Here is a 12,714-nt window from a genome sequence, read left to right on the forward strand (position 1 = left end):
CCTTGACCTGGAACATGCTGGCAATCAATCACTAGACATCCTTTCTGGCGTGAGCTGCCCCCTGCCTGCCACCACCTTCTGAGTGTATCCATGTGAATTATGCCAAAGACTGAGTTATTCCAACACTGCAGATGAATTTAGTGCTCCCAAGGGGTGTTGCACTGACAGACGGACAGCTGTCCTGCACAGGTGAAATTCACCCCAATGCCGACAGACTACACAAGGCCTCCTGCACAGCTTGTGCTCTGTGTAATGCTGACTGATCCCGGTCGTCAGTGGCTGGGATCAAACCTGGGACCTCTGGAGCTTAATGCGGGAGGCTCTACTGCCTGAGCTAAAAGATGCATCTCTCTTAGCCAAGGCTACAGCAGGCTCATCAACCTCTGGCTGATATAGCTACCACTAGAGGGGGACAGAGTGCCACACCAAGCAGGCCTGGGTTACATCTGCATTAGAGTTTTAAGTGTTATTAAAGTTGTGCATAGAGTCCAGGCCAGAATCACACCCACCCACATATCCTGAAATGCAGCCTTTTCTGGGGTGGAGCATTGTGGCTGATTAACAGCAGAAAGCGGTTGTCTCCAATTAGCTTTTTATTTTAGTTCAGTAAGTAAAGAAGAAGAGACTCTTTAGCTCCTCAAAAGGACACACCTATACTTGATCTCACATTGACACAGAGGGCCCCAACTCTTTCTGTCTTCAAATATTGGGTAGAATTGCTGGAACAGCTTCTCCATTACCTGTATAACACAGGCCAGAGAACGTCCCCCAAAATAATTCCTAGAGCAGATCTTTTAGAAAAAAACATCCACTCATGATTTAAACATTGTCAGTGATGCAGAATCCACCATGAGCCTTGGTAAATTGTTCCAGTGGGTAATTATTTTCACCATTAAAAATTTACACCTTATTTCTAGTCTGAGTTGTTGAAGACACAATAAATCGACTGCCGAGCACTCTCCCGTCGACTCTGGTACTCCACCGAAGCAAGAGGCGTAGACAGAGTTGACGGGTTAGCATCGGCAGTCAACCTACCGAGGTGAAGACACCGCAGTGAGTAGATCTAAGTATGTCGACTTCAGCTACGCTATTCACGTAGCTGAAGTTGTGTAACTTAGATTGATCCTCCCCGCAATGTAGACCAAGCCTTAGATTGTCATCTGGGTCAAAAAGAAAAGGAGGACTTGTGGCACCTTAGAGACTAACAAATTTATTAGAGCATAAGCTTTCGTGAGCTACAGCTCACTTCATCGGATGCATTCCACGAAAGCTTATGCTCTAATAAATTTGTTAGTCTCTATGGTGCCACAAGTCCTCCTTTTCTTTTTGCGAATACAGACTAACACGGCTGCTACTCTGAAACCTGTCATCTGGGTCAGTGACCATCTTTTTTGTTCTGGGTTTGTACGGGTCCCACACAAGGGAGTCCTGCTCCAGGACTAAGGCTCCTTGGTGCTTCTTCTTCTTAGCATGTGTGCCACGTGCCTCAGGTGGCCAGTGACCAGGATTCATCAACGAATTTAGTCTGCTGATTGGATCATTAGCTTCCCCGGCCCGGGCCAGGTACTGATGAGGAGTGCAACATGAAGGCTGATCCCCCTCCAAGGTGCTAATGAAATACAAATAATAAAGAATAATACTTACGTTGCAAGGCAGTGGGGAATCAGACCCAGGGTCTGTTTTCAGCTGTACTAAACAAGCTTGGCCTTCTAAGGTGAGGTTAGATATGAAGTTGCTCTACTGTGTTATCATACCAAGGAACTTCAGTTCTAATGCATATATAGGAGGAAACATTTCAACTGTCGTTTTAACCATTTGTGGATGTGCCCTCAACCTAGAGCTGGGCAGAATTTTTCAGGGGAATTGTTTATTTGCAGTTTTTGTCAACTAGAAGCCAAGTGTGAATTTGACACAAATTTTCTGAATACTTTTCACCTTTTATTATTTATTTGTTTATTTATTTATTTATTTATTTATTTTTCAGGACTTGGATGGCATTCACAAACCAGCCACAGGAGGAAGTAGATCCTCCTTATAAATTTTAGCCTAGTGGCTAAAGTACTGACTTGAGAAACCCAAGTTCAATTTCCCTCCCTGTCTGATGTGGAGCCTTCTCATTGTCTTTCCCTGGCCCAAGAACTATTCACTGTCATTCATAGTGGCAAATCATAGTCATTCATAAGAACAATAAGTAGTCATTGGGATGGAAGAAACTGGGAATGGAAGAAACTGGGGAGAATGTCTCTATACCCAGGTGGTTAGGGTAGTCGCCTAGCATGTGGGAAGCCCAAGTTCAAGCCCCTCCTCCAATGACTATGGATAGAAATTTCAGGCTTGAATAATAAGAGTAAAGCAGTAGGAATATACTACTGACCACCTGACCAGCAGTGGGGTAGTCTTCGGTCAGTCCCTGGGAGATAGGAGGTGTGTTTGGGGGCTAGAGAGACAAATAGCTCATGGTTGCTCCCTGGGAGGAGGGAGTAGAGAGGCAGCAAACCCCACCGAGGGGAGGGTGTTGGGGTAGGATGCAGCCTAGGGAGTAAGCAGCAAGGTTGGGGACAGAACAGATCTTGGCTGCTTGTTGTAGCATCTCTTGTCTGGAACCCAGGATAGAAGGTGGGCCCGGGTTCCTCTACCTGCCACTCAGGAAGTGGCACCGGCAGGGCTGTGAACTGGATGACTGTCTGGGTCACTGTGGGAGTGACAGAAACTTTGAAAGACTATACCTCGGAAGGGGTGGGGGGGACGCTGAGTGACCTGGCTGGTGCGCTGAATCACAAAGAGGACACTGCAGTTCCTGGAGTGAGAGACCAGGGAGGGAGATGGACTGACAATGAGAGACTGCGGGAAAGGGCATTGACCTCGTGAGCTAATCCCCAGAGCGGCCATGAGGGGCACCACATGTGGTGAGTAGAGTGCCCCATCACATTGTAGCAGATGATTGGACGATAGCTAATGTAACACTAATTTTTTTTAAAAGGCTCGAGAGGCAATCCTGACAATTACAGGCCAATAAGCCTCACCTCACTACTGGGCAAACTGGTTGAAACGATAATAAAGAGAATTATCAGACACATAGATTAACATGATTTGTTGGGGAAGAGACAATAAGGATTTTGTAAAGGGAAATCATGCCTCACCAATCTATTAGAATTCTATGAGGGTGTCAGCAAACATGTGAACAAGGGTGATACAGTTGATATTGTTTTCTTGGACTTTCAGAAAGCCTTTGACAAGGTCCCTCACCAGAGGCTCTTAAGCAAAGTAAGCAGTCATGGGATAAAGTCATCTCATGTTGAGTAACTGGTATAAAGACAGAAAACAAAGGGTAAGAATAAATGGTCAGTTTTCATAGTGGAGAGAGACAAATAGCAGTGTCCCCCAAGGATCTGTACTGGGATCAGTGCTGCCTATCTCAAAAAATGATACATTAGAATTGGAAAAAGCAGAGAAGGGCAGTTAAAATGATTGGGGTATGGAACAACTTCCAGATGTGGAGAGATTAAAAAAACTGATACGGCTGAACTTAGAAAAGAGATGACGGGGTGTGTGTGTGTGGGGGGGGGATATCATAGAGGTCTATAAAATCATGAATGCTGTAGAGAAAGTGAATAAAGTAGTGTTATTCAACCCTTCACATAACACAAGAACCAGAGGTCACCCAGTAAAATTAAAACAAAAGGAAGTATCTCTTCATACAACATACAGTCAACCTGTGGAACTTGTTGCCAGGGGATGTTGTGCTGGCCAAAGGTGTAACTGGGTTCAAAACAGAACTAGATAAGTTCATGGAGGATAGGTCCATCAATGGCTATTAGCCAAGATGGTCAAGAATGCAACCCCATGCTCTGGGTGTCCCTAAGCCTTTGATTGCCAGAAGCTGGGACTGGATGACAGAGGATGGATCACTCGATAATTGCCCTATTCTGTTCTTTCCCTCTGATGCATCTGGTACTGGCCATTGTCAGAAGACAGGACTCTGGGCTAAGTGGTCTGACCCAGTATGACCATTCTTGTATTCTTATGACTGTTTGCTTGTTTATAAAAGGTAGAACAGCTTCAACAGAAGAGACTGAAAAAGGCCCACACCAAAATATCCTCCATCCCAGTAGACTTTCCTGAGAGGTAGAAGACCCAGTTTCAAATATCTTCCCCATATGAGGCAAGGGGGAGGAGAAAGCAAGGTTAAATAAATGCACCTTGCCCTTGGAGCAAAGAGTGGTGAGGTTTGTGATGTCCTTGGTGCTTGGGGGAAAGTTCTGTCTCCAACACAGATGAGCTTTTCTCTTATTGTTGAGAGTTCCATTGAAAGTTGCCAAGGGTCACACAACAGACGCAAAGTCAGAAACAGAACTAAGGTTCCTGACTCACAGCCCAGCTTCCCATCCATTAAACAGCATTGTTGGCCATTTACATAACATACCCCAAAACTACATTAAAAGAACATTAAGGTTGCAATGTTAAGGCCCTCCAGCCCTGGGCTGGAACATGCACAGTCACTCTGTGGGGATGACACATGCACGGTCTGGTCACATGTAGGAGCTGTGAGGGGATGGAGCATGCTCAGTGTGGACAGACTCTCCTGAGATTTTAGCTCCAAAACTTTAACCAGTCCCCACTGAGCATGTGCAAACTACAGTTTTTCAAAGGCTCAGCACTTGGCCACATTTGGGTGGATTTTCTTGAGGACAGCAAAAAGTGAATCCCAGATACAGGCCACTTCTACACTACCAATTTTTGCCAGCAGAATTATGTTGGTCAGGAGTGTGATGAGGTGGGATCCCAGATGGATGTAGCTGTACTGGCAAAGCCTCTCATGTAGATGCAGTTATACCAGCAAAAAAGTGCTTTTACTGGTACTTTTTACTGGCTTTTTTCTTTCACTCGGAGGGGCTGGAATAAGTTACCCCTGCAAAAGTGTAGTTTTCCTGGAAGAATTTGAGTCCTCACTAGAAGTGCTTTGCCGATATGCCTATACCGGTGTACTGTGTGGGCAAGTCACTGCAAGGGTAGACCTGTCCACAAAGTCTACCCCTTTGCCAAATTCCAAGTCCCTGCTCCAAAACACGGGGGCACTAGAGCTTCTCAATGAAACTGTTGTCAAAGCATTTTTAACTTGGAAAAATAACTTTTTTACCCCACCCCGCAACCTCTTTCTCAGAAGCAGATACATTGTTTTATCTGAAACTTTCCAAAAAGAGTCAGACTGAGGCAAGCACCCAACATGGGAAATTACATCCCAAATCATTCAAGTTTGATAGAGTTATAAGCAACTGAAAACGGGCTTGGAATGGGAAGTGACCAGCAACCTTAATAATAGGCTGTGCCACCAGCCCCATCTATAATATTCCTCACTCACAGGGGCGTTGTGAGGCAAATTAATCAGGATTTATAAAGCCTAGTGTGAACCTTTTATGGAGTGTGGGTTTGGGTGCTGTTGCTATTTTTATCTCAGTGGAAAATCCAGCATATATGCCATAGAGATAGATTACTTGTGATAACTTTAGGTTAAACAAATATATGTAAAACATAAACAGGGGTCCCTCCAATGGCGGCGTAAAAAGAGAAGTCAGGGGCTTTGGGGTTTTTTTCCTCTGCTCGAAGCTGCAGAAATGGGTGAGATCCTCAGCTAGCGTAAATTGGTGTCCATCCAGTGAAGTCAATGGGCCAGATCCCCAGATGGTGCGAATCAGAATAGTGCTCTTGAAGTCAGCTGATGTAAAACAGACTAGTTCTACTGACGCGACTAGCACCTTGCCAGTTTATGCCATCTGAGGCTTTGGCCCAGAGAGTTTTTTTTCCAGAGATGTGGCCAGATGTCTGCTGTGTGTTTGGGCTGCATTGCCAGATCCTGTCAGGGGCAGCTTCACAGGTGCAGCTCTGATATTGTACAGGGGCCATTTCTGGCCCCATGAGGATTTTTTTTCCCCCTTTCCTTGCATGTTTCTAAAGTAATTTAAAAAACCCTGGGGCCAAATCCTCAGCTGTAGATTGCCATCTCTCTGTTGTCTGCAATAGAGCTCTGCCACTTTACACCAACTGGGGACATGGCCATGGTCCTCCCTTGGGAATTTACCAGCGGGAGGCTTAAGAGAAGTCTTGTATCTAATTGTATTTATTCCCAAGCATAAACCAGACATGGCTGCATGCACACTTTGGGTACTTTTTTTGCAAAGATTAAATATATTGTTTTAATATACATTTTAAACCTGCTGGTAATTAAAAAAATTAAATGATGATAAGTGGAAATCCACTGGTAATACTGACAAGGTAATACACTGGATATGTATATTTTTACTGTACTGCTGTTCCATGCGGGAAGTAAGCGCCAATAAAAGGGATTATAAAGCAACATGCATTTCCAATTAGGGCACACAATATGACTCGATTGGAGCTTGCCAAAGGTCTACCTGATGCTACATAACTAAGGGCAAGTTCTTGGCACACACATAGGGCAGGTGGGGAAGTAAGAGGCCCTCTTAGTGCCCTGCATGAGCTCCCTGGGTTGCAGGTCACATAACAGAAGGCAGAGCAAGGGCATGGGGCTACTGACCTTCCCATGCAGGTGGGCAGGGAATGGACAGGGCCTTGGCACCACTCACACTGCTCACCGTTGAGTGAGTACAACAGGGTATGTAATCTGTGTTAGGGCTGAATTGGATCACTTCCCCTCTGAAGCTAGTGGGGAGCCCAGGACAGCAGTATGACCATCTGAGGGGTTGTCTACACTGCAGTATAAGCCTAGGATTCAAACTCAGGCTCAAGTCTAAACCCCCTTCCATCTACACATAAATTTCGCTCACCCAGGGCTCTAATCCAGAGTCACAGGGTGGTGGCAGGAGGATTCAAACCTGATTGCTTTGCAGTGTAGATACAGCCTCACTGGACTCATGCTCTGGGCATTCACCAGAAAGTACCCCATAATCCCATGGACTGACTTTCTTTGTCCTCTTGATAGTCAAGTTTGGTGAACAGTCAAAGTTTTCGCACATTGCACCATGAACAAACTGCACCATGAACAAACATCGTGGGAGGGCACTAGGATGTCTGGGTTATAGGTGGTTGGACTCGGGTCCGCATAATGCAGTGTAGGTGTTACCTAGGGTTCTTTCAACCCAAAGCTCTCGGTAACTTTTACTCTATGCAAGGTGGTGTCAGAAAATAAATCAGGGGAGACACGGCCGTCCGACCGATCAATGGCTGAAACAAACAGGACAACACAAGAGTGCTTTCACTTAAAGCTAAACATTACTTAGTCTCAAGCACTTACACACGTACACAACAGGTTAGTAAAACACCCCCAAACCTCGATAATTACCAAAGCTGAGTGTGGCTCTCGAGTGGCACAGTGGCAGCCCATCTGCCGGTGGGGAACACAAGATGCATCCAGAGGGAGAGTCCAGTCTTGAAGAGTCCCCCGCCTCAAACTTTTCCCCATTATTTATACATTAGTAATGGAATGACATGTCCCTTAAAGAAAACTTAAGCAAGCAGTTCCAATGGTCATGCAAGAGGCTCCTTCTGATTATTGATTAACCAGGTGTGGGGTTTTTCCAGAGTTTGCAGCCTTCAGACCCCAATAGACGTTCCTGGAGCACATCCTGCTCTTCTAAAATGCATGTATCAGCAACTTCAACACAATTCTTATCAGGAAGGACATGGGGTCAAGCTGCCCTTTCTGTGGCACCCAAAACCCCCTCCCCTCCTGCCTTGGTCAAGCTGAGTTTGCTACATGGCCACTTTACGGCCTGCTGACTTGGCTGCCTTTAGCAATAAGCCAGTGGTTTCCGGGACTTTACTGGTTTGCTGACATCTCTCTGTACATAGGGATCCCAGGTTGGGATCCAGGATTGAGCAATTCCTAACCTGGAGTTACCCATGAATATAGATGCTCAAGCCCTAGGTTAACAAACTCAGGGACTGCTACCTCGAGGTCCAATCACCCTGGGCTTACATTGCAGTGTAGACAAGACCCTGAATCTCAATCCATTCCCTTTCTGTTTCTGGGTCAGTGCACCTCTTACTCACGGCAGATTGGAGGTATCCCTAAATAAACCAATAGATAGTGTATATGTAGAGAGAGACAGACATATATATTTACAGTGCTTTGCGGGAACATCCAGTGTGCAGTCTCTGGCACAAACTCCCTGACACATACACACACACTCAACCATCACCGGCAAGCGCCAGCCTCAGACTTTCTCTTTTCCTGCTCTCTTCCATCTGGGAGTGGCGATCTGTCTTCGGTCGCTATCTGGGACAGGATTTGACAGCTTACATCAGGAATGGGCCTGAAGTTACCCAGATGTGTCTAGTGAAGTAACTATTTTCCTGGCGACGACAGAAATCTGGCAAGATGCCTGAGGAAAATACTGAGGTGGGTTTTTGGGTTTGTTTCTTTTAAAAGAGGGGGAAACCCACTCAGCAGCAACTCAGACAAGAAATCTCTGGCTTCTTTCTTGATGGAAAGAGCACTGCGGTTTGCAGCAGAGAGGATGAGATGTCTTAATGGAATGACAGCTGTTCTCCTACAGATGACATCCATCGGGAGCTGTTTCTTGGGCCCAACCACTTTCTCTCTCTTGAGATACTGTATTAGTATAGCATGTACAGGAACCCACGGCCATGTTTAATGTGTTTGTCTTTTACAATGGCAACATATAGGTCAGTGCTCAAGTTAGGCTACATAATGAGATCAGTCCCCAGTGACTCTCTGTTTAGCAAAATAATCCCAGTTTAATTGTATTTTTATTCTTCCTCTTTCCCCTGGCTCCATATTTCCTGAGCCGACACATTTTAAGCACTCGTCTGCACAAATCTACTCTTATGAAAAGTAAAGTCCCCTTTTTGAGTGAGGCAAACAGGGCTGAGCAATAGGTAGCTAGTAGTTCTTGCCCCTGCTCCAGGGATATTGCATTGTTGCTCTCAGGTCTGTGTGAACCTCGGATGGAATTTTCAAAAGCACCTAGATGATTTGGGTGTTGAAGTGTCATTTTCAAAAGTGACTTCAGTGCTTACAGCCAGATTTTTAAAGGTGTCGGTGGCCTAAAGATGCAGCTAGGGGCATAATAAGATTTCCAAAAGCACTTAGGCATCTAACTGCCATTGATTTCAGGGTAACATGGCAAACATTTATTTTGCGCTTAGGCTTTTCTTAGCTCAGTATGTAACCTTTGCAAGAGAAAGGGTGGTCCAGTGTTTAGAGTGCTAGCCTGGACTTTGGGAGACAACCCCTGTGAGCTTGGGCAAATCACTGGTTTCTGTGCCTTAGTTCTCCATCTGTGAAATGGGGGTAATCGCACAGTCCTACCTTTCACCGGTGTTGTGAGGCAAAAGTGCAGTAAAGATTATGAGGTGCTCACATACTAGGTGATGCAGGAAATATAAGTGCTTTTTCAACCACCAGCTGAAATTTCAACCACCAGCTGAAATTTCAACTTTCAAAATTTGGTAGTGGGTGGAGGACTGGGGGGCAGAAGATTTTTTTTTATTTTCTGAATAATTACCCCCCACCTTTTTTTTTCGCTCAACTCGCTCTAGTTTCTGTTCACATTACGCCCTTGCAGGAGTTACTGTTAGTCCTTTAAACAAGGATGGAGAACGAAGGTAAGAGCAGCCGCAACATTTCCATTATGCAGACCCAGCTTTCAAACTGCCAGCAAAACAGGTGTATGTTTTCACCTCCAGCCATTGGCTTCTCACATAGAAAACTGACCCTGACTGCTCTGCAATTCCTCCCAGGGCTCCACTGTTCACGGAAAGCAAATATGAAGGCCCAGATTCTGCAAGGTACTTAAGCCCATGCCTAATTCAAAGGATATGAATAGTCCCATTGACGTCATTTATACCCTCTCACCCTAAAACCTGTTGAAGCCGTACACCTGCTTAAAGTTAGGCGCATGCTTGTTCAGCTGGGATCACAGACTTGGTCAGATCAATCTGATTATTCATGAATAGCTTATTTTTTTCCACTACTCACCCAATTCTATCCATTCCCTTTCATTGGCAGAAGTTCTGATAAAGCAACTGTTCTGGTTAAGAGTTGGATCCTGCACTAATTGAAGGCTAGCTATCGATATGTAGATTATGAATCCAGAAGGGACCATTATGATCATCTCGTTTGATGGCCTGTCAGAGACAGGCCATAGAATTTCACCTGGCATTAAAGCTCTTATCTTGTGGTTGAGATGGATCATAGATTTTGGAAAGGCATCCAAAGTCAACAGGCGTTTTGCTGTTGACCTCAGTAGGAACAGAATCATGTTTCAGGTACATACCAGGGAACTGAAAGGGTAGGTCAAAGGTAGGTCAGCTGTCCTAGTTGGTCACATGTGGGATGAGGAGGCAGGCATGCTGGCTTCTACTCACACTTCTAACTTGCTGAATAACCTTGGGCAATGGTTGCCACTCCATTCCTCAGTTTCCCCACCATTAAAATGAGGACAGTAGTGAGGAACTTCCCTTACAAAATGATGCCAGAGCAATGTGCACATAATGTGCACATAATGCTGAGACCAGCGTACTTAACGGCGGTCTTTGAATTGACTTCAGTTGGCTTTTGGTCTGGCCGCATAAGTGCTATTAGCAGATATAATGTATGCTCCATTTGATTAGCGTCATCTTGAATGAAACCAGCTGAGACCCTACGAGAGCTGCTGAGGAGTGAAATCTCATTGGACAGAGCTCTGAGCCGTAGCACGTTGGATTTAATCCACCGCTCCCTGCTTCGAAACACGCTGCTTTATCCTAAGACACGGGGAGACATTTGTTGACTAGCTATAAATCGGCTGTTATTGAACACAGAGAGACCCCTTCAGCAGCCCATTCCTGAAATGCTGTAATTGGACCGGAGAATATGGAGGAAGATTAGGCAGTCTACGAGGGGAACATAAAACAATATGAAACACATAGGAATGGCAATGAAAATGTAAACTAAAAAAACCACTTCAGACCATGCACTCGATAATTCAAAGCAAATGGGAGGCCATTTCCCAGGTTAGACAACCGCAGCAGGTCACGCAAGCACTTGTTTCTTAACCTTGCGGCATTAGCCAGCAATCCTGGACACAACCCGTCAAAAACATTCTTTAACACCGTGTGCGCCAATGGGGTGGGGATGTTGCTTTTTAAAAAATTATTATAATTTGAAATATGCTTTTGGTGTTTTCCTCATATGGAAAAACAATGCATTTATACCCCAGACATTTCTCATAGCATCTATCAAATGTGTTTGATGGAAGATATGGGTCACAACAACTGACTGGACAGGATGCATCCATGCTTTTAATGACATTAGGGGGCAGATTTGAAATGCAGGAACATAGGGCTCAGTGGTGGTTTTGGTACAAGCCTTGCATGTGAGGGAGTGTGCAGCTGGGCTGCCCTGGGGGGGGCAAGGAATCATGCCTCAGGGAGGTACAATTCCTTCACCGCTCCCTGTTTACTCCAGGAAGGAAGGAGGCAGTGTTGCCTAGTGGATAAAGCACTGGACTAGCATTTGGGAAGCCTGTTTTTTATTCCCAGCTCTGCCATGGCCTGCTAGGTGACCCTGGGCAAGTCATGTCACCACTTGATGCCTCGGTTTCCCCATCTGTAAAAATAGGGATAAAGATGTAAAGCTCTTTGAGATCCACTTGTGAAAGGTGCTATATGAACATAAGAACATAAGAACGGCCATGCTGGGTCAGACCAAAGGTCCATCTAGCCCAGTATCCTGTCTTCTGACAGTGGCCAATGCAGGTGCCCCAGAGGGAATGAACAGGACAGGTAATCATCAAGTGATACATCCCCTTTTGCTCATTCCCAGCTTCTGGCAAACAGAGGCTAGGGACACCATTCCTGCCCATCCTGACTAATAGCCATTGATGGACCTATCCTCCATGAATTTGTCTAGTTCTTTTTTGAACCCTGTTATAGTCTTGGCCTTCACAACATCCTCTGGCAAGGAGTTCCACAGGTTGATAGCTAGGTATTATTATCCATTTGCTTCACCACCAGCCAATTACTAATCACACGTCCACCCTGCCCAACCCTGGCTTTGCTCAGCCTCATTTGCTGGTGTGTTGGGCATTCCCCACTCACACACTCCAGGGATGGGGGAGGAGCGGATTCATTGGGTTTGCTGGGTGAACCAGAATCCATGATCTGAGGTCTCACCAAGCCACAACTTTACCCATAGTAAATTAAGATGAGATGTTTTGGAAAGTGTTTAGGTCACATGGAGAAAATTTGCACTGACATTTGTAACGGCCTCTAAAGACCCCTGCTGACCGAGTCACGGGAACATCACTGGTGGGTTCAGATCCAGGCACTGACTCCTTCTGCAGCCCTGAGTATGTCGTGCAGAGGGGAATTCACCAGGGGGCAAGCTGGATGCTCTGTGAGTGGGAAAAGAGCGCTCCCTGTTGACCGTCTCGAATATGATACGGCTTTTCTGAGGACAACTGGGATGCGGAAAGGGCTTTGTAAATGTACACCCAGCCACGCCCACTCCTACAGTGGGGATTTTAAGCAAGTGTAAAACTAGCTGGAAAGTGACACGACACACAGGGAGGTGAACAAGGGATGCTACTGGACAGTGGGCCTGACTCTCAGTTATGTTAAGACCTTGTTACATCACTCTGGCAATGTAAAGAGGCCTTAAAATGGGGAGAAATGCCCCCTGAGTATGTTCCGCATGCAGGGGTTCTCCCAGCTGGGGTAGAGTTGCTGTCA

This window comes from Dermochelys coriacea, chromosome 2 (assembly GCF_009764565.3).
Source record: "Dermochelys coriacea isolate rDerCor1 chromosome 2, rDerCor1.pri.v4, whole genome shotgun sequence".
Lineage (NCBI taxonomy): Eukaryota > Metazoa > Chordata > Testudines > Dermochelyidae > Dermochelys > Dermochelys coriacea.